The sequence below is a fragment of the Pongo pygmaeus genome, chromosome 2 (genome assembly GCF_028885625.2).
Source record: "Pongo pygmaeus isolate AG05252 chromosome 2, NHGRI_mPonPyg2-v2.0_pri, whole genome shotgun sequence".
NCBI classification, from domain to species: Eukaryota; Metazoa; Chordata; class Mammalia; order Primates; family Hominidae; genus Pongo; species Pongo pygmaeus.
In genome coordinates, this window is record NC_085930.1 from 209,339,693 (window position 1) to 209,366,698 (window position 27,006).

The 27,006-nt window shown below is 42.7% G+C and overlaps 1 pseudogene; it reads left to right on the top strand.

Moving 5' to 3' along the window:
- Positions 1-9,208: 9,208 nt before the first annotated feature.
- Positions 9,209-11,243, top strand: LOC129033270 (tubulin beta-8 chain-like; annotated as a pseudogene).
- The last annotated feature ends 15,763 nt before the right edge of the window (positions 11,244-27,006 follow it).

Genomic DNA, 27,006 nt, shown 5'->3' on the forward strand with positions numbered 1-27,006 from the left:
CTCCTCAGCAAATGTAAAAGAACAGAAATAAGAAACTGTCTCTCAGACCACAGTGCAATCAAACTAGAACTCAGGATTAAGAAACTCACTCAAAACCGCTCAACTACATGGAAACTGAACAACCTGCTCCTGAGTGACTACTGGGTACATAACGAAATGAAGGCAGAAATAAAGATGTTCTTTGAAACCAAAGATGTTCTTTGAGAACAAAGACAGAACATACCAGAATCTCTGGGACACATTCAAAGCAGTGTGTAGAGGGAAATTTATAGCACTAAATGCCCACAAGAGAGAGCAGGAAAGATCCAAAATTGACACCCTAACATCACAATTAAAAGAACTAGAAAAGCAAGAGCAAACACATTCAAAAGCTAGCAGAAGGCAAGAAATAACTGAAATCCGAGCAGAACTGAAGGAAATAGAGACACAAAAAACCCTTCAAAAAATTAATGAATCCAGGAGCTGGTTTTTTGAAAGGATCAACAAAATTGATAGACCGCTAGCAAGACTAATAAAGAAAAAAAGAGAGAAGAATCAAATAGATGCAATAAAAAATGATAAAGGGGATATCACCACCGATCCCACAGAAACACAAACTACCATCAGAGAATACTACAAACACCTCTACACAAATAAACTAGAAAATCTAGAAGAAATGGATAAATTCCTCGACACATACACTCTCCCAAGACTAAACCAGGAAGAAGTTGAATCTCTGAATAGACCAATAACAGGATCTGAAATTGTGGCAATAATCAATAGCTTACCAACCAAAAAGAGTCCAGGACCAGATGGATTCACAGCTGAATTCTACCAGAGGTACAAGGAGGAACTAGTACCATTCCTTCTGAAACTATTCCAATAAATAGAAAAAGAGCGAATCCTCCCTAACTCATTTTATGAGGCCAGCATCAACCTGATACCAAAGCCTGGCAGAGACACAACCAAAAAAGAGAATTTTAGACCAATATCCTTGATGAACATTGATGCAAAAATCCTCAATAAAATACTGGCAAACTGAATCCAGCAGCACATCAAAAAGCTTATCCACCATGATCAAGTGGGCTTCATCCCTGGGATGCAAGGCTAGTTCAATATATGCAAATCAGTAAACGTAATCCAGCGTATAAACAGAACCAAAGACAAAAACCACATGATTATCTCAATAGATGCAGAAAAGGCCTTTGACAAAATTCAACAACCCTTCATGCTAAAAACTCTCAATAAATTAGGTATTGATGGGATGTATCTCAAAATAATAAGAGCTGTCTATGACAAACCCACAGCCAATATCATACTGAATGGGCAGAAACTGGAAGCATTCCCTTTGAAAACTGGCATAAGACAGGGATGCCCTCTGTCACCACTTCTATTAAACTAAAGAGCTTCTGCACAGCAAAAGAAACTACCATCAGAGTGAACAGGCAACCTACAAAATGGGAGAAAATTTTCGCAACCTACTCATCTGACAAAGGGCTAATATCCAGAATCTACAATGAACTCCAACAAATTTACAAGAAAAAAACAAACAACCCCATCAAAAAGTGGGCAAAGGATATGAACAGACACTTCTCAAAAGAAGACGTTTATGCAGCCAAAAGACACATGAAAAAAATGCTCATCATCACTGGCCATCAGAGAAATGCAAATCAAAACCACAATGAGATACCATCTCACACCAGTTAGAATGGCAATCATTAAAAAGTCAGAAAACAACAGGTGCTGGAGAGGATGTGGAGAAATAGGAACACTTTTACACTGTTGGTGGGTAAACTAGTTCAACCATTGTGGAAGTCAGTGTGGCGATTCCTCAGGGATCTAGAACTAGAAATACCATTTGACCCACCCGTCCCATTACTGAGTATATACCCAAAGGACTATAAATCATGCTGCCATAAAGACACATGCACATGTATGTTTATTGCAGCACTATTCACAATAGCAAAGACTTGGAACCAACCCAAATGTCCAACAGTGATAGACTGGATAAAGAAAATGTGGCATATATACACCATGGAATACTATGCAGCCATAGAAAATGATGAGTTCATGTCCTTTGTAGGGACATGGATGAAATTGGAAATCATCATTCTCAGTAAACTATCACAAGGACAAAAAACCAAACACTGCATGTTCTCACTCATAGATGGGAATTGAACAATGAGAACACATGGACACAGGAAGGGGAACATCACACTCTGGGGACTGTTGTGGGGTGGCGGGGGGGAGGGATAGCATTAGGAGATATACCTAATGCTAAATGATGAGTTAATGGTTGCAGCACACCAGCATGGCACATGTATACATATGTTACTAACCTGCACATTGTGCACATGTACCCTAAAACTTAAAGTATAATAATAATAAAAAAAACATACAACAAAAAATAAGACAGTTTCTGTAATAAATAGGGCTGGGAAAACTGGCAAGCTATAGGCAGAAGAATGAAACTAGAACCCTATTTCTTGCCACATACAAAAATCAAATTAAAATGAATTAAAGACTTAAACCTAACACCTCAAACTATCAAAATTTTACAAGAAAACACTGGGGAAACTCTTCAGGGCATTGGTTTGGGCAAAAATTTCTTAAGTAATGCCCCATAAGCACAGACAACCAAAGCAAACATGGACAAATGGAATTACAGCCAGTCAGAAAGCTTTTTTAAAGTGGAGGGAACAATAAAGAGTGAAGAGAAAACCCACAGAATGGGAGAAAATATTTGTAAATTACCCATCTGAAAAGCAATTAATAGCTATATGATATGGTTAGACTTTGTGTCCCCACCCAAATCTCATATTGAATTATAATCCCCAAGTGTTGAGGGAGAGACCTGGTAGAAGGTGATTGGATCATGGGGGTGGTTTCCCCCAGGCTGTTCTTCTGATAATGAGTGAGTTCTCATGAGATCTGATGGTTTTATAAGGGGCTCTTCCCTCTTTGCTTCACATACATGTTCTCTCACCTGCTGTCATGGAAGAGGTGCCTGCTTCCCCATCTGCCATGATTGTAAGTTTCCTGAGGCCTCCCCAGCTATGTGGAACTGTGACTCAGTTAAACCTATTTCCTTTATAAATTACCCAGTCTCGCCAGGTGCAGTGGCTCCTGCCTGTAATCCCAGCACTTTGGGAGGCTGCAGCGGGTGGATCACGAAGTCAGGAGTTCAAGACCAGCCTGGCCAAGATGGTGAAACCCCGTCTCTACTAAAAATACAAAACTTAGCTGGGCATGGTGTCAGGTGCCTGTAATCCCAGCTACTCAAGAGGCTGAGGCAGAGAATTCCTTGAACCTAGGAGGTGGAAGTTGCAGTGAACTGAGATCATACCAGTGCACTCCAGCCTGGGCAACAGAGCAAGACTTCATCTCAATACATAAATAGATAAATAATTCAGTCTTAGTTTTTTTATAACAGTGCAGAAACAGACTAATACACTACAAGATATTGAGTTCAAAACATTCTATAGAAAAAAATATCATCAGTTAAAGAGTGGACAAAAATTTAAATGGACATTTATGAAAAGAAGACATACAAATGGCAAACAGGCAAATGAAAAGGTGCTCCACATTACTGATCATCATAGAAATGCAAATCAAACCCAAAATCAGATATCATTTCACCTCAGTTAACGTGGCTGTTATCCAGAAGTCAGTCGAAAACAAATGTTGCTAATAGCAAAGATTTGGAAGAAATCTAAATGTCCATCAACAGATGACTCGATAGAGAAAATGTGGTACATATACACAGTGGAGTACTATTCAGCTATAAGAAAGAATGAGAGTCTGTCATTTACAGTAACAGAAATGGAACTGAAAGTCTTTATGTTAAGTGAGATAAGTCAGGCACAGAAAGAGAAATGTCACATGTTCTCACTTATTTGTGGGGGCTAAAATTTGAAACAATTGATGTCATAGAGAGTATAAGGGTGGTTCCCAGAGGCTGGGAAGGGCAGTGGGGGAACAGGGAGTTAGTGGGGATGCGAAATGGGTACAAAAAATTGTTAGAAAGAATGAGTAAGACAGTATTTGATAGCACAACAGGGTGATTATGATAAAAAGTAATTTAATTATACATTTTATAAAAACTAAAATAGTATAATTGGATTGTTTATAACACAAGCTATAAATGCTTGAGGGGACGGATACCCTGTTTTTTATTATGTATTACTCATTACATGCCTGTATCAAAGTATGTCATATACACCCATAAATATATACACCAACTATGTACCCACAAAAATAAATTAAAAATTAAAATTAAAACCAAAGGGAGGAGAGTCTAATGAGGCAGGTGTGACCCAGGGCTTGAACTAGCTTTTCAGGTTAACTTTGGAACATCCTTATCTAAGAAGAGGGGTCCATTTAGTCAATAGAGGCTTAGAAATTTATTTTTAGTTTATAAGTGGAAAAAAGAAGAATTTTTAATCCTGAGCCATAGCTCTCAGTCAGTCAGTCCCTGCAGGGAACCCTGTTCTTTACTCTGGAGATAAACACTAGTTTTCTTTCCCACTGAATAACACCACATTTCAAAATGAGGGGAAACACCTTGAAACTAAGAGGTATGGCCTTATTAAATTTGATTTGGTTTCCATTGTAATTAATTTAATCACATGTATTCTAGAGTTTGTCCTCAGTCTTCTCCTACTTTAGGCCCATGATCTGTTGAATTTGCTCAGCTCCCTGCTCAACAGCAGGAAATCAGAATTATTTAAAAACCTCATTGTGTCTGGGAGCAGTGGCTCATGCCTGTAATCCCAGCAATTTGGTAGGCCAAGGTGTCAGGGGTTTGAGACCAGCCTGGGCAACAGAGTGAAACCCCATTTCTACTAAAGATACAAAAATTATCTGGGTGTGGTGATTCATACCTGTAATCCCAGCTATTTGGGAGGCTGAGGCAGGAGAATCACTTGAACCTGGGAGGCAGAGGTTTCAGTGAGGCAAGATGGTGCACTGCACTCCAGCCTGGGCAACAGACCAAGACTCTGTCTCAAAATGATAATAATAAAATAAAAATCTCATTGTGTTTCAAACAAAATTTCTTTTGCATATCAACTGTGTCAACTTGCATATTAACTATAATCATTTTGTTTACTTTATATCCAATCTTGAGAAATCTTTGAAGACTAATTTCACTCTTTTCTGCCATTTTGGTAAACATACCAAATGCCATCAAACAAAATGCACAAAATTCCTGAGAAATACATTTTCTCCTTGAGGAGTAGACTTGCTGTGTTAGAGGAACTCATGGTTACCAAGCTTCTAGTTTAATAAACATGACTAGAATACTCTGTCTTAATATGAGTAGCTAGGTACTCACAAGGCATCTAGAAGGTTAATACCTATAGTCTGAAAATAGCCACATTTTTTTACTGGCCACAAATTACAACTGCAGAATATTTATGGCCATACAAGACATCTTCCACCAAGCCTGAAAAATGTGTAAATGTCCTAGGAGTGCAGCATTTTTTCTTAAAGATAATATTAATGAGCTAGCTTAGTTCAACGGGTTAATGGTCGTTGTTAAAACCAATAGCCCCGACTTTAGTGAGTACATCTTCACCTTCCAAGTTTAATTGTAAATCTTTCTCTTTATAGTTAGAGTAGAGACACTAACAAAAGACAATGCATTCCTGCTCTTGCTTTCTGAGGATGTCCAACTCTAATGGAGTCATTTCTAGTAAACTTGCTTCTTTGACTTTGCTCTCTGACTCACCTCAAATTTTTTCCTGCACAAGATCTAAGAATCCTACTTTGTGGTCTGTATCAGGACCCTCTTTTCCAGCAACATCTTTCAGCAACACCATGAAGGGACACCAAGACAAGACCCCCACTCCAAGGAAAACAATCCACACAGAATCAATCAGCTGGCAAGTGGGCTGTCTTTTAGAGTCGTGAAGCCATTCAGGTTGGCAAGAATGATTATCCACTATTACTTAAGTGAGAGGCCTTAGGGTATAATATTAGGATGAGAGACTCAGCCCAAAGTTAGAGACCTGGGGGTGTCATACTCAGAGTAGAGGCCAAGCCCACAGGGTTAGAGGCCCTGGGGAATATTGAGAAGAATGGATTTGGCTAAACAAGATGTTTGCCACTGTCTCTTTTTGGACTGTCCACCTTGTGCTCTTTGTCCTTCACCTGAGTGCTCTGCATATTGTTGCCTTTCTGCTCACCGCCTCCGTTTTGTAGTAGCCTGGAGGTTGCCCCAGGAAAGAGGCCCCAAACAGTTTGGCTTTTACTTTCCTCAGTGATCCTCTGACTTTTAGCCTTGATGTCTTAGAGCTATTGCCACTACCACTTTTCTAGTTGGCAAAGCTAATAAACTAACATTAGAAGAGCATCTACAGGTTTTTGACCCCACACAAAGGGAAGGTGGTCCTAGAAGCTAAAGGGCAGCAGTGGATAATAGGAGAATATTTATGAAAGCATCAGGCCTTATTGCTAGACACTCCAGATATCACCCTTAAAGCCTGCCAAACCATAAACCCAGCTACTTATCTGTCAGAGTCCACAGGTGCTCCCAGCCTTTCTGGCATACAGGTTGTATTAGTCTGTTATCGTGCTGCTAATAAAGACCTATCTGAGGCTGGGTAATTTGTAAAGAAAAGAGGTTTGATTGACTCACAGTTGCACATAGTTGGGGAGGCGTCACGCTCATGGCAGAAGGCAAGTGAGGAACCAAGTCACATCTCTCACATGGCAGCAGGCAAAAGAGCTTGTGTAGGGAAACTCCCCTTTATAAAACCATCAGCTGTAATCCCAGCACTTTGGGAATCCAAAGCAGTGGATGACCTGCGGTGAGGAGATCGAGGCCAGCCTGGCCAACATGGTGAAACCCCGTCTATACTGAAAATACAAAAATTAGACAGGCATGATGGCGGGTGCCTGTAATCCCAGCTACTCGGGAGGCTGAGACAGGAATCGCTTGAACCCAGGAATCAGAGGTTGCAGTGAGCCAAGATCATGATAATGCACTCCAACCTGAGCAACAGAGCAAGACTCTGTCTCAAAAATAAATAAATAAATAAACCATCAGATCTCATAAGGCTTATTCACTGTCACGAGAACAGCATGGGAAAGACCCATCCCCTGATTCGATTACCTCCCACTGGGTCCCTCCCACGATATATGGGAATTATGGGAGCTACAATTCAAGATAAGATTTGACGGGACACAACCAAAGCATGTCACAGGTTATGAAACAAATTTATTCTAGCAGGCCAGACTTAGGAGAGATGGCCCCTTGACCATCCCAAGGCAGAGTGGTTAACAGATGCAAGTTGTTTTATGCATCAGGAAAATAGGAGGGCTAGATATGCTATTAGTAGTCAGCACAAGAGAATCAAGACACAAGCCTTGCTGGCCTCGACCTCAGCTCAAAAAGCTGAGTTAATTGAACTTACTAGGCCCCTGCAGTTGGAAAGGATTTAAAAGTTAACATTTACACTGATTCCAAGTATGATTTTTTAGTGCTTCATGCTTATGCTGCAATTTGGAATGGGTAGGGACTCCTGACCCCAAAGGGCTTTTCCATACAACATCATTCAGATTTTGAGCTTGTTAGAATGCTGCTTTGCTGCCAAAAAGGGACTATAATTAATTGCAGAGGACATCAAAAGAGAGACTGACCGTGTAAAAGGAAATGCCCTTGTAGATGCCACAGCCAAGGCCCCTGCACTGAAAGGGCCAGTGAAGCTTATGGACGTGCTGGTCAGCATACATAGTACTGGGCCAGAACACTCTGAAGAAGAACAAAAATGGGCCAGGGATTGCATTTCAGTCCAGGGCCCCTCGGGCTGGCTGAATGATGGTAATAAATTACTAATGCCAAGTACCAATCACAGGAAGATAACTCAGCACTTTCATGGTTCTTTTCACCCTAGAAGGGATTCCTTGTTTCTGTTAATGTCTCATTTGTTTATAGGGGTAAATCTTTTCAAGACACTAAAACAGGTGACTCAGCACTGTGAGCTCTGTGCCTGACACGACCCAAACGGCCAGCAATTTTCTCCTTCTCCAGTTAAACCTGTCCAAAGTTGAGGAACCTATCCAGGTGAGAACTGGCAACTCTAATGTAACCCATGCCTTTCTGCAGGAGATTCAAATATTTGCTAATGCTTACTGATACCTTCACTGGTTAGATCGAGGCATTCCCCACCCCATCTGAAAACGTTTACCAGAAGAAATAACTCCTCAGTTTTTTCTGAGGAGGGTAATCTAAAAGCCTGCAAAGTGACAATGGCCCATCTTTCACAGCAGGCGTACCCCAACACCTATCCTCAGCTTTAAGAATCCAATATTACCTTCACTCTGTGTGGAGACCGCAGTCCTCTGGAAAGGTGAAAGGGCTAATCCTACTCTAAAGAAGACTCTAGCTAGATCAGAGGCCTGACTATCTCTGACACCCATAGCTTACTGCGGGTTTGAACTGCTCCAAAGTAAAACGTATAATTAAGTCCTGTTAACATATGGAAGGCCTTTCCTAACCACAGGTCTCCTAATAGATGAAAGGACGCATCCATTACAAAAATATGTCATCAATCTAGGACAGGTGCAAAGGCACTCTGTGAATACGGAAACAAGAGTCTTCCCCTCCCACATGGGAGGAAAATTCAGTTTCAGCTCAGCTAGAGATCTAGTCTTACTAAAGACGTGGGAGGAAGTTCTCCAGCTGAGCAGCTTTCCCCAACGTGGAAAGGACCATGCAAGGACACCTGAGCTCTCCAACAGACGTTCAACGCCAAGGGATTCACAGGTGGGTGCACCTGTGTGGAAATAAAGCTGCTGCTTATTCTGGGAGCCGAATCCGAGGCTGGGGGAGGTGGGTGCGGGGCTATTTAAGCGTTGGCGGAGGGCGGGCTGGGTCGCTGCACGTTTGCTCCTCCTTCTCGCACTTCTGCTGCCGCCCTGATCCCGCCTTGGCCATGAGGGAGATTGTGCTCACGCAGGCCGGGCAGTGCGGGAACCAGATCGGCGCCAAGGTTGGCAGCCGGGGCTCTGAGGGCCCAGCCCGGGCCTGCCTGGGGCCGGGGAAGGTGTTGGCAGTGGCGGGGGCGGAGTCCCTGCATTGCGGCCCTTGGGCTCCCTGTCGGGGACGCGGTGGAACTGGGCGGCTGGCGAGGCGGCCGGGGTGGACCCCAGGGACATGGCGGCCTAGGGATGGGGGTGCGGATGAGGGTCGGGGTGGGAGAGGGGGGCTGCGGCGCCTCCGTGACTCAGCCCTGGCCTGTCGGGCCCCTCCCATCTCTGGCGGTTCTGGGAGGTGATCTCTGATGAGCACGCCATCGACTCCGCTGGCACCTACCACGGGGACAGCGACTTGCAGCTGGAGCGCATCAACGTGTACTACAACGAGGCCAGCGGTGAGACCCCCGTTCTTCCCCCACCGCCCTCCTGGGAACGCGGCCCTCCCCTCGCTCATGCGCTCTCGCCCCACGCAGGTGGCAGGTACGTGCCCCGCGCTGTGCTCGTGGATCTGGAGCCCAGCACTATGGACTCTGTGCGCTCAGGGCCCTTCGGGCAGGTCTTCAGGCCAGATAACTTCATCCTCGGTGAGCTGCGGACGAGGACTGGGGTGCGGCTCCTTAGCCAGGGCAGCCCAAAAATCTAGGAATGCCCCCAAGCTCATCCTGTGGGAACTGTGGAGCTAGGGCCCTCCTATCTTCCTAGTCGAGTTGCTCAATGTGCCTCTCCTAAACGGGCTTTGGGAGGAAGGCCCGGGTGTGTCCTCAAGGTGAGGAGCTACTGATGTCCCTGCCGGGAGCTGAGCTGGGGCTGTGGCTACTGCCTTCCCTGAAAATGGGCAGGAGCCACCTGCAGCGAGGTCTGTTAGCCCGTCTCAGGTTTGACTCCTGTCTTAATTTCTAACAGGGGAAGCTGCTGTCCTGTAACTCTGGGGAAGGGGGCTTCATTTGCTCCACCTGCAGGGCGAATGGTGCTCTCACCTCACACGTGACACTTGGCCCTTTTTGCATTATGGTGGTGACCATTGATGACCGTACACCTGGCCATCGAGTGACCGGCTGTACTGTCTTACAGGTCAGTGTGGGGCTGGAAACAACTGGGCCAAGGGACACTACACAGAAGGCACGGAGCTGATGGAGTCAGTGATGGATGTTGTCAGAAAGGAGGCTGAGAGCTGTGACTGCCTGCAGGGTTTCCAGCTGACCCACTCCCTGGGTGGGGGGACTGGGTCTGGGATGGGTACACTTCTGCTCAGTAAGATCCGGGAGGAGTACCCAGACAGGATCATAAACACATTCAGCATCCTGCCCTCGCCCAAGGTGTCGGACACCGTGGTGGAGCCCTACAACGCCACCCTCTCAGTCCACCAGCTCATAGAAAACGTGGATGAGACCTTCTGCATAGATAACGAAGCGCTGTATGACATATGTTCCAGGACCCTAAAGCTGCCCACATGCACCTATGGTGACCTGAACCACCTGGTGTCTGCGACCATGAGTGGGGTCACCACGTGCCTGCGCTTCCCAGGACAGCTGAATGCCGACCTGCGGAAGCTGGCCGTGAACATGGTCCCGTTTCCCCGGCTGCATTTCTTCATGCCCGGCTTCGCCCCACTGACCAGCCGGGGCAGCCAGCAGTACCGGGCCTTGACCGTGGCTGAGCTCACCCGGCAGATGTTTGATGCTAAGAACATGACGGCGGCCTGCGACCCCCGCCATGGCCGCTACCTGACGGCGGCCCCATTTTCAGGGGTCGCAGCCCATGAGGGAGGTGGATGAACAGATGTTCAACATTCAAGATAAGAACAGCAGCTACTTTGCTGACTGGCTCCCCAACAACGTAAAAACAGCCGTCTGTGACATCCCACCCCGGGGGCTGAAAATGTTGGCCACCTTCATTGGGAATAACACAGCCACCCAGGAACTCTTCAGGCGTGTCTCAGAGCAGTTTACAGCAATGCTCAGGTGCAAGGCCTTCCTCCACTGGTACACGGGCGAGGGCATGGATGAGATGGAATTTACTGAGGCCGAGAGCAACATGAACGACCTGGTGTCTGAATATCAGCAATATCAGGATGCCACGGCTGAGGAGGAGGATGAGGAGTGTGCTGAGGAGGAGGTGGCCTAGAACCTCTCCCTTCCTAGGTAAAGAGGGGAAGCAGTGTGGATTCTTTACTGTGTTCTGACAGCCATGTGTCACTACGCACTTGTTCGTTTCTGTCTTCACATCTTCTCCTGCTGCTTTTTAAAGCATTTTTATAGTATGGTTTAGACTAATAAAGTACTCTCATAGCATCTGGTTTCACCTCGGACTTTTTTCTGTGGGCCCTCTGGCTACTGTTGCCGGATGCACACAGTTGTCCTGCAAGGCTGAAGCTGTCTGGGTTTATTACATGCCCAGGAACAAGCGTTCCAGTGGCTCCAGGAGGGGACGGTGTGGGCTGTGGACATGGCAGGCAGGCTTCACATGAACTTGGGGATGCCCTGGGCCTTGGGCATCGATGTGGTGGAAAACCTGTTCCTGAAGGCAAGCTTTGGCTTATCCTATGTACCAAACTTCTCGGGGACCAGCTGGCCACGTGTCTGGAACTTTAAAAGGGGTCAGCGACCCTGGTGGACAATGTCCCCCAAAGTCCCATCTCGGGGTAGGAATGTGGTCAGACAGCTGGCTCTGAAGCAGCAATGAAGGCTGGGCAAGTGGGACCCCAGCCACTCCATCACCATGACGGCCTGGGTGTGTTTGTGTGGGCTCATTCTCTTAATGAGGTGGGCATGGGATATCTGGCAGGGACTAGGCAGTAATCGAGCCCAGTGTCTGCTAACATGCACTGAACCCTATGTAGAAGGTGATTAGGTCCTGGGGGCCATAGATGTGGTTGCTGGGCCTGTGTGCTCAGGGCAGTCTCTCCAAAGGCACAGATGGAGTTTCTGAGCAGGACCTGGGGAGACAGGCAGGTGTTCACAAATGCTGCTTCCCCCAACTGGGAACCAGTGAGAAAAACGCCTGAGTGGAGGTCTGACCTGCCCCAATCTGGAGGGCTGATGCTCTCCGGAAAGGTGGGTGATGCGTACTGTCTGCTGTCTCCCTGTCCCCCACTCCAAAACTTCAGGCAAAAATAACCCGAGATTGTCAGGATGAGCCTGGTGAGGGTGGCACCTTTGGGGACAGGCCCTTCAGCCTGGCAGTCTCCTCCCCAGGCTTCTCAGGGAGCCTGGACTTCAAAAGCCTGCTTTGGGGAAGCTGTCAGATGAGAGATGTGTGTGTGAGCTGGGTGCTGGGCAACATGCACGGACAGGGCTCTTCTCCCTGGCTCTTGCAGAACTTGTCCATGGCCTGTGTGATGGTCTCTTGATAATTCCCACCCCCACCCCCACCCCCACCACACAGATAAGATGAAGGCAGCATAGCCTGGGGGTGGGCAGATGTACAGGTTCTACCCCAGGTTCCCTGGGAATGCCCACCTGCCTCCGACGTGTCAGGGAAAATAGGTGAGGCCCCTTTTTCTCTGAATGTTGGCAATGGTCTATTGCAGCCAAATGGGAACAGGCAGGCAGGAGAGTGCCTCATCTTGAAAGAAGTGGCTCCTGGAAGCAGCTGGGAGGTGGGAGAGGTCCCCCATACTCCCCCAACCTGTTCTAGGAGCAGGAAAAGGGGCCTCTGACAGCCCCCCTCAGTGGTTCTCACTCTCTGAGGGGTGTCCTTGCCCAAGCCAGGTGCACACCCGTCTGAGATGGCCTTGCAGGGATCTGGTTGGGAAGGTTCAGCTGCAGCAACCACTGGAACCTGCCCACACCTGGTGTCTCCACTCACACGTGGGGCTAGATGTTCCTCCCTCCTGTAGTGGTACAGCCAGTGGCAGAGGGGGCAAGTCACTGCTGCAGTTCCCACCTGGGTCTGAGTGGGGGTCCGGCTTGGTGCCCATGTATTTTCCAATTACCTGGTTCCATGTGGGGGCTTCATGGACAGGAGTGGTGCTTTTCCAGGCCTCTTTTCCACATGCCAGCTACAGGCCCAGGTTTCCCAAGTTTCTGAAGCCCGTCTTCCAGCCTGTCAAGCATGGCGTGTTGTGGGGCAAGGACATCAGGCCTACAGGCAGCAGAACCTGTCTGGGTATGTTCTCTCCACCTGGAGGCCTCTGGTTGTTTACCTCTTTGGGTGAGAGTCGGCTTGGGATCTCAACATTCTTGTAAGACTTCAGAACTGTACAGACAGGGGCCCAGGAGGGAACAGGGGCTGGGACTGGCAGCTAACCAGAGTGGTGGGTGTTGTAGGGCTCAGTTTGATCTTGCAGGGAATTCAGGGAGGCTTGGATTTGCTGAAGCTCTAGATGAGCTTGGGCTTGGATATGGAAACAGCATACAGCAGGGGCCCTTCTGCACGCTGGACTCTGAGTAGTTGCACCCTGGTGCATCCATAGGTGTTCCCCACCTGGAGCACAGCTGTGGATAGAAGCCGGGAGAGCTGTGGAGGGAAGAGGAGGAGGAGGGAGTCTCAGGGCAGCCCCAGCATCCAGGCAGGGCCTCTGCAAGTGAGATGCAGATCCAGCCTGTTGGCCACTTAGCTGCTCGGTCGGCTGCAGATCACCTGACCTCTGTTCACCAGTAAATGGGGGTCGCAGTAGCACTTACCTTCTGCGACTCCTGCAGCTTGAAGGGGCAGCACACTCCACATGCTGAGAAGGTGCCTAACTCAAGCAAGCTTCTCCAAGAGCACCACATCAGATTGACACCCAACCTGTACAGGACACCATCAAATCTCCCCATCCCTCATTCCAACGGAAGAAAAGGGAGTCTCTGTCCTAGGGGAGCAAGCACAGGCCTATCTATGCAGTGGGCACATGGCCCAGGTGGGGAAAGGCCCTTGGATACATGCTGGTTTCACCAACCATCTGGGGGTTGGGTTTGGCCTGGACCTCTCTACCCCAGGAGGCTGGCAGCCCCCTGCATGGGAGAAGACTGGGAGGTGGGTGGGAGGGCTGAGCTTTGAGGGAAGCCATTATTTGGCCTCATGGGAAGTGGTGCAGGTGGTTGTTGGTGGCTCAGTTTTGCAGGATCTGGGTGATCACCCAAGGAGTGAAAATGGCCTTTTTATGATAAATTGCCAAAATTGATGCAAGCTCATCAGTTGAAAAGGTGAGTAATGCTGACAGTTGGCTTCACCTGCCCCTTCCCCACAAGTAACTGGTGTTCAGAGGTGGATTTGGTTCCTTCCCAGCCTTTCCCCTTTGCACGTAGCTGTGTGCATGTACTTTTGTGTGTACACACACACATGTTCCCTGGAGGGGTTACTTTTATTTTTTTATTTGGGGGGATAACTAGTGATGCAGCCTGACACTTGCTGATCTTGTCTTTTAAGTGGTGAGTCCTCCATGGAGTGGGCATCAGGTACTTCCTAGCTGGCCTCTGCCAGCCGTGTGGCTGCCCCAGTTTCTGCCCTTCACAGACATGCTGGCCACCTGGTGTGACATTCAGTGGCCTTGTCTGCAGCTAGTATGATGAGACAAGTGGATCAGGTACATTATAAACTGAAAAAGCACACAACATGCAGAGGGAAAGGATAAATGACCACGTGTGTCCTGCTCTGCTGAAGTCCACATCACATGACTGAGATGACAAACATTTTTTCACCTAACATTTGGGCCCTGAGAAAGGGCATTTATGTTTTACTTTTTATTTATAACAGAGTTAGAAGAAATACTACCAGGATTTCTTTTCCATTTTCCTCAACTCCCACTTTACCCCCTCAAGTTTACCTACCTCAGAGAGAGAGGAGCTCACCTGGTTAATGACAGCCTGAAATTATTTGAGCCAGGTCACTGTGTAAAGGTCAGACTGTTCTGTCTCCTTGTGCATCACTTGCGCAGCTCAGATATTTCATAGCTCCCTGTATACAGGTAGATGTGTTGCCCTTCTAGCCTGCTTTCTTGGTTTGATACATGCCTGGGAGCATGTGGGAGCACTTAAGGTCTAGGCTAATGGGAGGACTGTTCTGCCGACCCCAGCTCATCTCTCCAGCTCAGCCTGCATGCATGATTCCAGAGTAGGGGATGGGAGGTCTCACATTGACCTCAAGTTTATGTGACTTTTTCCACCTCTGCTTTCCCAGACAGCCCTTGCTGTGGGACTTGTAAGGAGATTTGTGAGGTCAGTATCTACTTTTCTTGTATGGCTATTTATAAATTATTCCCCTGGAGGGGAATAAATGTTAGAGGTACTCCAAACCCCTAACATATAAACATCTAAGCCTGGCCCTTTTTTGGTGGTAAAATATATACAACATGAAACTTACCATTTTAACCATGTTTAAATGTACAGTTGAGTGGCATCCAGTATAATGTGTCATACAACAATCTCCTTTATCCATACCTACAACTTCTTTATCATCCTAAACTGAAACACCAAACCCATAAATAAGTCTTTGAATAGAAGACTGATGCATTTGACTCCATAAAAATTACAACTTTATAGGCGAGAAAAATGCCTCAAAGTCAAAAGTCAACAGACTGGGGAAATAGATCTGCAACATACATGACAGACAAAAAGCTAATTTGGATAATATATATGTATATATATATATAGCTATACAGCTATCCTAAATTATTAAAAGACCAACAGCCAAATTGAAAAATGGACAAGGGATGTAAAGAAACAGTTCAAAGAAACATGTAGATTTTTAAATATTTGTTAATTTTTTTACTGTGGTAAAATATGTATAACAGAAAATTTGAGTACATTAAGTATAAATACATTGTTGTGCAACTATCACCACTATCCCTTCCAAACCTGTGTTATCATCCCAAAGTGAAACTCTGTATCCACGGAACAATAGCTCCCCTTTCCCTTCCCGCATTCCCTGGAAACCACATCCTACTTTCTGTGTCTATGAATTTAACTGCTCTAGGTACACTATAAAAGTGGAAAGCATGGAGTATTTGATTTTTTTGTTTTAATCTTTTCAAGGTTTATGTTGTAGCATGTATTAGAATTTCTTTTCTTTTTAAGGCTGAATAATATATCATTGTGTGTATTGATCATATTTGCTTATCCATTCATCTGTAGATGGACATTCGGGCTTTTTCTACCCTTTGGCTCTTGTGAATGCTGCTACAAACAGGGGTGTGCAAATTCCCACTTTCAGTTTTTTCGGATATATACCCAGATGTGGAATTACTGGACCATATGGTGATTACTGTTTTCCACAGTGGCTGTGCCATCTTACTTTCCCACCAGCAGTATGCAGGAGTCCTGACTTCTCCACATTCAGCATTTGCTGTTCTCTGGGGCTTTGTTGTTTTGGTTTGCTGGTGGTGGTTTTTTTGCTGGCAGCTATGCTTACATGTGTCAGTTGGTATTGCATTGTGGTTTGGATTTACATTTTTCTCATGATTAGTGATGCTGAGCACCTTATGCTGTGCTTGCTGGTCATTTGTATATCTTCTTTAGAGAAATGTGTATTTTAAAACCTTTGCTCATGTTTAAATTTGATTGTTTTGTTGTTGTTGCTGAGGTCTTTATATCACCTGGATATTAATTACTTATCAAATATATAATGTGTGAATATTTTCTTTCCCTCCGTGAATTGTATTTTCAATCTATTGATTATATCTTCAGATACATAACAGCTTGTCACTTTGATGAAGTTCTTTTTATGTATTTTTGTTGTTGTTGTTGTCTGTGCTTTCACTGTCATATCCAAGAAATTATTGCCAGATTCTATGTTATGAAACATTTTTCCTATGTTTTCTTCTAAGGGTTTTATAGTTTTAGCTCTTACAATTAGATGTCTGGTCCATTTTAAATTAAGTTTTTTATATGGTGTAAAGTAAGGGTCCAACTTTATTGTTTTCCATGTAAATATTCGTTCTTAACACCATTTAAAAATATACTGTCCTTTCCCCATTGAATAGTTTTGACTCCCTTGTTAAAAATCATGACCATGTTTTTTGGTTCTTTATTTCTATTGCATTGGTCTTTATGTCTGCCTCTATGCTGGTACAGCATTGTTCTGGGTACTGAAGCATTGCAGGAAGTTTGAAACCAGGAGGTGTTAGTCCTCTAACTTTGTTAGTTTTTAAGATTGATTTGGCTACTTGGGGTTTTTTGAGATTTCATCTGAATTTCAGAATAGGTTTTTCTATTTTTGCAAATATTAGAATTTTTATAGTGATTTTACTGAATCTGTAGATGACTATTGATAACAATGGCATCTTGATGAGGTTTTGTCTTCCAGTCCATAAACACATGATGTCTTTTCATTTATTTGTGTCATCTTTAATACTTTTCTGCAGTGTTTATAGTTTTGCCATAGAGGTTTTTCATTTCCTTGGTTAAGTTGGCTTCTAAGTATTTTATTCTTTTGATGCTATCATAAATGATACTGTTGTCTTGATTTCTTCTTCAGATAGTTTGTTATTGTAGAAATACAACCGATTTTTTTGTATTGATTTTGTATCCTGCAGTTTTGCTGAATGTTATTTATTGTGTCTGATAGTTTATCTCACAGAAACTAAAAGATTTTTAATATATAAGATTATGTCATCTGCGAATAGAAAATTTTACCTTTTTAAAAATTGGAATATCTTTTATTATTTTACTTATTGTTTTAACTAACTAGAACCTTCAGTACTATATTAAATAGAAATAGTAAAAGCAGGCATCCTTGATTTTGCTCTTAGGGTAAAAGCTTTCAGTCTTTCATTATAATGTTAGCTGTGTGTTTTTTTTAATATAACCTTATGTTAAGGTGTTTTATTCCTTTTTATAGCTTATTAAGTATATTTTATCATGAATGTGGGTTAAATTTTGACAAATGCTTTTTCTTCTTTGATTAAGATGATCACATGAGGTTTTTTCCTTTATGTTAATGTGATATTAGGCTGATTTTCATGTGTTGGAACATACTTTTATTTCAGGAGTCAATTATACTCATTCATGGTGTATAATCCTTTTAATGTACTGCTAAATTTGAATTGCTGGTATTTTGTTGAGGATTTTTGCATCAGCATTTGTAAGGGATGTTTGTTTGTAGTTTTCTTATGGCCTTTGTCTGGCTTGGTGTCAGGGTAATACTGTCCTCGTAGAATAAGTTAGAAAATGTTACCTCCTCTTCAACGTTTTGAAAAAGTTTGAGAAAAACTGGTGTTAATTCTGCTTTAAACGTTGGGTAGAATTCAACAGTGAAGCCATCTGGTCCAGGCTTTTCTTTGTTGCTGGGTTTTTGATTACTGTTGCCATCTTCTTGCTGAATCTCCTTGCTGAATAGGTTTATTCAGCTTTTCTGATTCAGTCTTAGTAGGTTTTTTGTTTCTAGGAATTTGTTCATTTTATTTAGGTTATTCAATTTTTTAGTGTATAGTTCCTTATGGTACTCTCGTACATCCTTTTTTTACTCCAAAAATTTGTTAGTAATGTACCCATTTTATTTTTGAGTTTAGTAATTTGAGTATTCCCTTTTTTTTCTTAGTCAATCTAGATAAAATTTTGTCAGTTTTGATCTTTTTCAGAGAACAAACTTGGTTTTGTTGATTTTTGATATTGTTTTTCTGTTCTCTATTTCACTTATTTCTACTGCTATCTTTATCATTTTTTAAATTTTGCTAGCTTTTAGTTGTCCCTCTTTTAGTAGTCCCTCTTTTTCCCTCTGTTTTTAGTTCCTTAGGAGTAAAGTTGTTAATTCGGTATCTTATTTTTTATTATCATTTATAGCTATAAATTTTTCCCTTATGGTACTGTTTTTGTTGTATCTCTTAACTTTTGGTATTTCATATTTTTAATTTGTCTGTAAATATTTTCTATTTTCTCTTGTGATTTCTTCTTTTATCCATCCTTGAGTGTTTAATACCTATATTTTTAGACATAAAATGTGAAACCTACAAAATTTTCTTGATTTGTTACAGTTTTATTTTTTAAAAGTTTTTATTTAAGAATTAAATGTGTGTATCAACATTTGTTATGTTCTCATAAACTTTGTAATACATGGAGATTCCTGGTCCACATATGTAAGCCTCTACATGAATATTATTTTGAAGCATTTAACCTTCTGTTTTAATATTTCAAAGGTTTAAGTGAAATTGAGATTTTGGTTTCTGAGATGAAATCATGGTAGGTGACTGATAAATGCTTAAAAATTAGCCAAAACTTAAAATTAAGTTAAAGTTTACCTTCAAGATTCAACCTGAATGAGTTGTCCTGTATTGCTGGTAATAAAAAATAAGTCTTTAATGGTATAAAAGCAAACTTCAGAGAATGTTTTTTTTCCCCTATGACATCTAAATTAAAAGCTGTAAAAAATTTTGAGGGCCTTACACATTTTTTACTTTAGAATTCCAACTTTTTCTGGTTAAAATTTTTCCAAATTCCTGCGTATTTGAAAGACAAATAATTTTTTAGTTGAAATGCTTAAGCAGTTAAATAAGGCCATGAAACTTTCTTGAACTTGTGGGAATCCATGAGAAAATCTGACTTCACGTTCTATTCTCTTGGAAGGTAGAAATATCATTTGACTTCTGTTTTGCTGACAAGAAACATCCTGAGCAAGGGTACCTGGGACAATGAGCTCACACATGGAAAACGCTGGAGCCCGTCTGTTTCCAATCTGCTGTTTTCCAAAAATTAGGGAAGTTCAGTTTTCCCTTTGATACTCTCTGTTTCTACCAACCCCAATGCCAGGGCTGTCCTGCTTCTACAAGTGACAATGACAAATATAGGCCTGAAGGAAGATGAGCTGATGGCATTCCCAGCTTATTACCACTCCTTGGGGGCCTTACCTCACATATGTGGATTCAACTCATAGACTCAGCTGGGTAAGGATCTATTATTCAGCTACATTAGAAGTGACTGCTTATAAGGTGTAAGGAAGGGATCCAGTTTCAGCTTTCTACATATGGCTAGCCAGTTTTCCCAGCACCATTTATTAAATAGGGAATCCTTTCCCCATTGCTTGTTTTTCTCAGGTTTGTCAAAGATCAGATAGTTGTAGATATGTGGCGTTATTTCTGAGGGCTCTGTTCTGTTCCATTGATCTATATCTCTGTTTTGGTACCAGTACCATGCTGTTTTGGTTACTGTAGCCTTGTAGTATAGTTTGAAGTCAGGTAGCGTGATGCCTCCAGCTTTGTTCTTTTGGCTTAGGATGGACTTGGCGATGCGGGCTCTTTTTTGGTTCCATATGAACTTTAAAGTAGTTTTTTCCAATTCTGTGAAGAAAGTCATTGGTAGCTTGATGGGGATGGCATTGAATCTATAAATTACCTTGGGCAGTATGGCCATTTTCATGATATTGATTCTTCCTACCCATGAGCATGGAATGTTCTTCCATTTGTTTGTATCCTCTTTTATTTCATTGAGCAGTGGTTTGTAGTTCTCCTTGAAGAGGTCCTTCATGTCCCTTGTAAGTTGGATTCCTAAGTATTTTATTCTCTTTGAAGCAATTGTGAATGGGAGTTCACTCATGATTTGGCTCTCTGTTTGTCTGTTATTGGTGTATAAGAATGCTTGTGATTTTTGTACATTGATTTTGTATCCTGAGACTTTGCTGAAGTTGCTTATCAGCTTAAGGAGATTTTGGGCTGAGACAATGGGGTTTTCTAGATATACAATCATGTCATCTGCAAACAGGGACAATTTGACTTCCTCTTTTCCTAATTGAATACCCTTTATTTCCTTCTCCTGCCTAATTGCCCTGGCCAGAACTTCCAACACTGTGTTGAATAGGAGTGGTGAGAGAGGGCATCCCTGTCTTGTGCTAGTTTTCAAAGGGAATGCTTCCAGTTTTTGCCCATTCAGTATGATATTGGCTGTGGGTTTGTCATAGATAGCTCTTATTATTTTGAGATATGTCCCAACAATACCTAATTTATTGAGAGTTTTTAGCCTGAAGGGTTGTTGAATTTTGTCAAAGGCCTTTTCTGCATCTATTGAGATAATCATGTGGTTTTTGTCTTTGGTTCTGCTTATATGCTGGATTACATTTATTGATTTGTATATATTGAACCAGCCTTGCATCCCAGGGATGAAGCCTACTTGATCATGGTGGATAAGCTTTTTGATGTGCTGCTGGATTCAGTTTGCTGCCAGTATTTTATTGAGGATTTTTGCATCAATGTTCATCAAGGATATTGGTCTAAAATTCTCTTTTTTGGTTGTGTCTCTGCCCGGCTTTGGTATCAGGATGATGCTGGCCTCATAAAATGAGTTAGGGAGGATTCCCTCTTTTTCTATTGATTGGAATAGTTTCAGAAGGAGTGGTACCAGTTCCTCCTTGTACCTCTGGTAGAATTCGGCTGTGAATCCGTCTGGTCCTGGACTCTTTTTGGTTGGTAACCTATTGATTATTGCCACAATTTCAGCTCCTGTTATTGGTCTATTCAGAGATTCAACTTCTTCCTGGTTTAGTCTTGGGAGAGTGTATGTGTCGAGGAATTTATCCATTTCTTGTAGATTTTCTAGTTTATTTGCATAGAGGTGTTTGTACTATTCTCTGATGGTAGTTTGTATGGGATCTAATTAAACTAAAGAGCTTCTGCACAGCAGAAGAAACTACCATCAGAGTGAACAGGCAACCTACAAAATGGGAGAAAATTTTCGCAACCTACTCATCTGACAAAGGGCTAATATCCAGAATCTACAATGAACTCAAACAAATTTACAAGAAAAACACAAACAAGCCCATCAAAAAGTGGGTGAAGGATATGAACAGAGACTTCACAAAAGAAGACATTTATGCAGCCAAAAAACACATGAAAAAATGCTCACCATCACTGGCCATCAGAGAAATGCAAATCAAAACCACAATGAGATACCATCTCACACCAGTTAGAATGGCAATCATTAAAAAGTTAGGAAACAACAGGTGCTGGAGAGGATGTGGAGAAATAGGAACACTTTTACACTGTTGGTGGGACTGTAAACTAGTTCAACCCTTCTGGAGGTCAGTGTGGCGATTCCTCAGGGATCTAAAACTAGAAATACCATTTGACCCAGCCATCCCATTACTGGGTATATACCCAAAGGACTATAAATCATGCTGCTATGAAGACACATGCACACGTATGTTTATTGCGGCACTATTCACAATAGCAAAGACTTGGAACCAACCCAAATATCCAACAGTGATAGACTGGATTAAGAAAATGTGGCACATATACACCATGGAATACTATGCAGCCATAAAAAATGATGAGTTCATGTCCTTTGTAGGGACATGGATGAAATTTGAAATCATCATTCTCAGTAAACTATCGCAAGAACAAAAAACCAAATACCGCATATTCTTACTCATAGGTGGGAATTGAACAATGAGAACACATGGACACAGGAAGGGGAACATCACACTCGGGGACTGTTGTGGGGTGGGGGGAGGGGGGAGGGATAGCATTGGGAGATACACCTAATGCTAGATGACGAGTTAGTGGGTGCAGCACACCAGCATGGCACATGTATACATATGTAACTAACCTGCACATTGTGCATATGTACCCTAAAACTTAAAGTATAATAATAATAATAATAAAAGAAACACAGTGGAGGGTCCCAAGCATTGGGGAAAGAGAAAGCCCCATCAGCCTCTCCCATGGGGCTGCAGGAGCCACAGCCTGAGTCCCACCTGAGCTCCAGCGAAAGAGTTTGAGCCTTGGAATTTAGACCACACAGACCACATCTTTCTTTTTCAGGGAGCAGAAAAGAAAACGAAAAAGTGAGAACAGCTGAAAAGAAAGAAAATGGATTGACAGCAAAAAGTGCAGCAGATGAGTGCTGATACTGCTTTGCATAGTTTCATATCAGGAGAAGGGGCAGACATGAAACCTGTGAGCTTCTACACTGACTCTGGCCCAGCCTCTCTCTTGGCTGGAATCAGAATCCCTAAAGCCTTTTCTAATCAGGGAATTAAACTTAGTTTCCTGTCCGGAGTGTGATTGGAGAAGACCTACAAGGCACCCCTGAGCTTCCTCAGGACTCTGATCTTGGTGACCATGGTTGAGGACTTCTCATGCCTGGAAGTGGTGATCTGCATTTTGTGCATGTGAGACTAGGCCTTTATATTACTACCTTTTAAAAGGTATATATTTGGAGATTTTTTTGGTAGGCACAGAACTCTAAATTAGTGAGGTTCTGTGGGAAACTGTCAGTTGGAGAGGGAAGTTACAAACGCTATGAGAAAACCAGCTCCTACCCTGTATCTGCATCTGCCTCTGAGGTTGAAATCTGATCAGTGGGTCCTGAGCGCCCCCGTAGCTGATTTCCTCCATGTGTTTCCGCAGAGAGGTTTGTGTCTGGGCTCAACCTGACTTCCCTTCACTGCATCTCCGGCACAGTAATACATGGCTGTGTACTCAGCTGTCAAACTGTTCATTTCCAGATGGAGTATGTTCTTGGCATTGTTTCTGGAGATGGGGAATCAGAACTTCCCGGAATGTGCATAGCGTATGCTACTCCCATCAGTACTAATACATGAGACCCACTCCAGTCTGTTCCCTGGAGCCTGGCAGACCCAGTGCATCCAGTGGCTGCTGAAGGTGAGTCCAGAGGCTGCACAGGACAGTCTCAGGGACCCCCACCCCCACCCCGCCAGGCTGCACCAAGTCTCCCCCAGGTTCTACCAACTGCACCTCACACTGGACACCCAAAAACACAGGGGCATCCTGGTCAGAAACTGGCACATATTTTCAGTGTTTCCTTAACTGTTATCCACTCACACTCAACATCTCTAGTTCACCCTGAATCTACGTTTAAAATAGTAACAAGTAAATCCCAGGTCAGCACAAACCCCATGGTGAGTTCTCTGTTAAGTGCTGATCACCATGTGGAAAAACTTTGGAATTCCAGGGCTGGGTCTCCCATCCCAGAACTGTAGGGTGAGGGCAGGGCTGGTTTTCACCAGAGAAGGAGGGTCCTTTGCATATTTCCAACTACATAAAAAACTCTTGGGTGGGACACGTGAGGAGAAGGCATTGCTGAGAGAAGATGATGGTGTCCTGCAGGAGTTTGGTGACTTATGGTATTTGGAAGATTTGCACTTTTATGAGGAAATTGTGCTGTGATAAACAGCATCAAACACCTTATTATATTTTAAATATGTGTGTAAATTATGTCTGTGAGACTCAATGTTTCTCCATTTACGGATGTGAAAGTAAACCCACACACAGAGTGCCTATGTATGTGTCTAAGTGCTTATGTCTGAGATGAGTGAGTTCCGGTATCTGAGCCTGTGTTCCTCATCACTGTGCTCCCTGAACCAACTCCAGGACGGAGTGGGACATGTCTAGTGTGGCTTGCAGAACTCACTGCCTGTAATGAGAATATTGTGATTCTGTTACACTCTAGCGTTCACCTAAAATTATGGAGAGAACTAAGGTTCACGCAGATAAATTTTCAGGTAACTGGCATTTAACATATGTTACCCATTTTCTATCAGTTCTTTTTGTCTAGTTTTTTATTTGTTTGCCTGTAATAAACTTTATAAAGTCTAACTGAGAGATAATAAACTTCATATACTTAAAGTATACATTGATAAACATGACATAACTATCACCATTATCAAGAAAGTGGATAAGTGAATTCCCCTCAATTTTTTCTCCTGTTCCACATTTCCTCCTCCTATCCCTTTCCCTTCTTCTACCATTTCCTCAGGCAACAACTGTTCTTCATTAAATTATTGTAGGTTAGTTTTCATTTTCCAGAATTTATAGAAATGGAATAATATAGCATATACACTTATTTGTTTGGCTTATTTTACTCAGCATAAATACCTAGATATTTTAGCTTGTTGTATCAGATATTTATACATTATAAATGATGGGTAACAGTCCAGTGAACAAATTTACTATAATGATTTTTCCTATTAAGAAGCTAATTAATATGTGGAATCTTCTGTTATTCTGGGTTTTACCAAAAATATCTGCTACTCAGCTTGCAGAAGTACTTAGATAAGAAATATATATATTTTTGTATTTTACAACAACAACATCAACAATAACAGATGAACAGAAAATAAGAAATTTGGCAAATTGTCTTTCATACGTCAGATAATCGAAATTTTAAGACAAACAGCAAATCTGAAATTTAGGGAGAGACAAGTTCTTGTAGAGAGTAACAAAGTCAGGGTATGAGATTACCTGAGGCAGAGTCTGCCATATGAAATATAGTCTATTTCAAGATAAAGCTTCAAATACATATTGGATTGCTTGAAGTCAAGAGTGATGAATGTGCTTTAGTGTAAAATTCTCAGGGACCAAATACTGAAGAGCTTTCCTATTCTCTTGAATATCTTTCCCCTAGAAAGGGGACAATCACATAAATCGTTCTGTACCAAAGTGTCTGTCTGGGAGAGAATGACAGCCTGTACTTCTAAAACACATCCAGACCCACTTCCTCCCTTATCACCACTACAAAACTAAGAAATTACACTTTAGGGGCAAGCCTCTGAAACCAGTATCTGAAGGGCTGAAATAGATACTCTAGAGGATGGAACAAGGTGACAATACAAAGCCAAGCAGAAAATAAAAAGCTATTGTTGCTGTTGATACTGTAATCAGTTGGCTCTAGCTTAGGTAGATTGGTATTGATAACCTGGTTGGGTCTGATTTCAATCGGAAAAGAATGGGAGAAGATAAAATAGTATGGTGTTTCAGCACGTTCAGCTCTCTCTGAGACTTCCAGCCTGCATTTATTTACGGTTGGTCTTATGAACATTGAACATGCCTACACATCTCTCATAATTATTATACCCTATATCCCACAGAAAATTGGCAAGTCCATCTGCAGCTTGTCAAACCTGAATATCAGACAGAAAGAAACTCTAAAGTAAAGTGGTATTTATTTGAGAATTAGCATTGCAACGGGAATGTGCATGGGCACATTTTGGTAGGTAAATAAGGAAAGTGTTTTAAAGAAAAAATGAGGAGGGCCACATATGTGGTTTTCAGACAATTAACCTGGGATAAAATGATCAATAACCAGGGTGGGATCAGTATAATATTGCACAGGCAGCTCTGGGCAGATATACTTGGAGAAGTAATTATTTTAAGGTTGTGCTGGCCTTTGTGCAAGGTTGTGGTTTTGCAGAATCTATGACAGTTCTCGTTATGGAAGACGCGTATGAGAACCCTCCCTCATGGCCTTCTCAGCTCCATTTCCCAGGTTTTAATGCAAATTGTTCCATTTTGATTCTGACAACTTTTACAGTGTCTTTCTAACACTATGGTGAGAAAAGTGACTCTATGACAATTTGCACAGCACAGGATCCAGTCCACACCCATATCTCATCCCCTTCACTACTAATGGCCACATGCAATCTCAGATGAGTCTCCACACAACACCGTGGAATTCCCTGAGTCATGAGAAGGAAAGTCCCATCAGCCTCTTTCACATGGCTGCAGGAGCCACATCCTGAGACCCACCTGAGCTCCCAGGAAAAGGCTTGAGCCCTGGAATTTAGACCACAGGGATTACATCTCCCTTTATTAGGAAGCAGGAAAAGCAAATGGAAAAGTGAAAGCCAAAAGTGAAAGCCACAACTAAAAAAAAGAAAATGGATATAGCAAAAGAAATAACTAAACAACAACAACTAAAAGAATACAGAAAGCAAAAGAAAAATCAAATCACTGCTGATACTGAATTTCATATTTCATTGTCAAGAGAAGGGTCATATATGGAAGCTGTGAGGTTCTATATGACACTGACCCTGGTCCAGACTCTGTCTTGGTTATGATCAGAATCCATAAATAGTATCTGAATCATGGAATTTCACTGAGGTTACTGTTCCAGGTCTGATTGGAGATGACCCACCAGAACACCTAAGATTTTCCAGGACTCTGATGTTTTTGACATTGGTTGATAATTTTTCTTCTCTGTGTCAATCTACATTTTGTGCATAGGAAAATATGTCTTCACATTACTATGATTATATATATATATATATATATATATATATATATATATATATAACAATAGTACACACAGAATTCTAAAATGAAGAGGCTACCTAAAGAAAGTAACAGAAGAAGATGATGAAGTCCAATGTCCTGACAGAAAACCAGCCCCTAACCTCCAT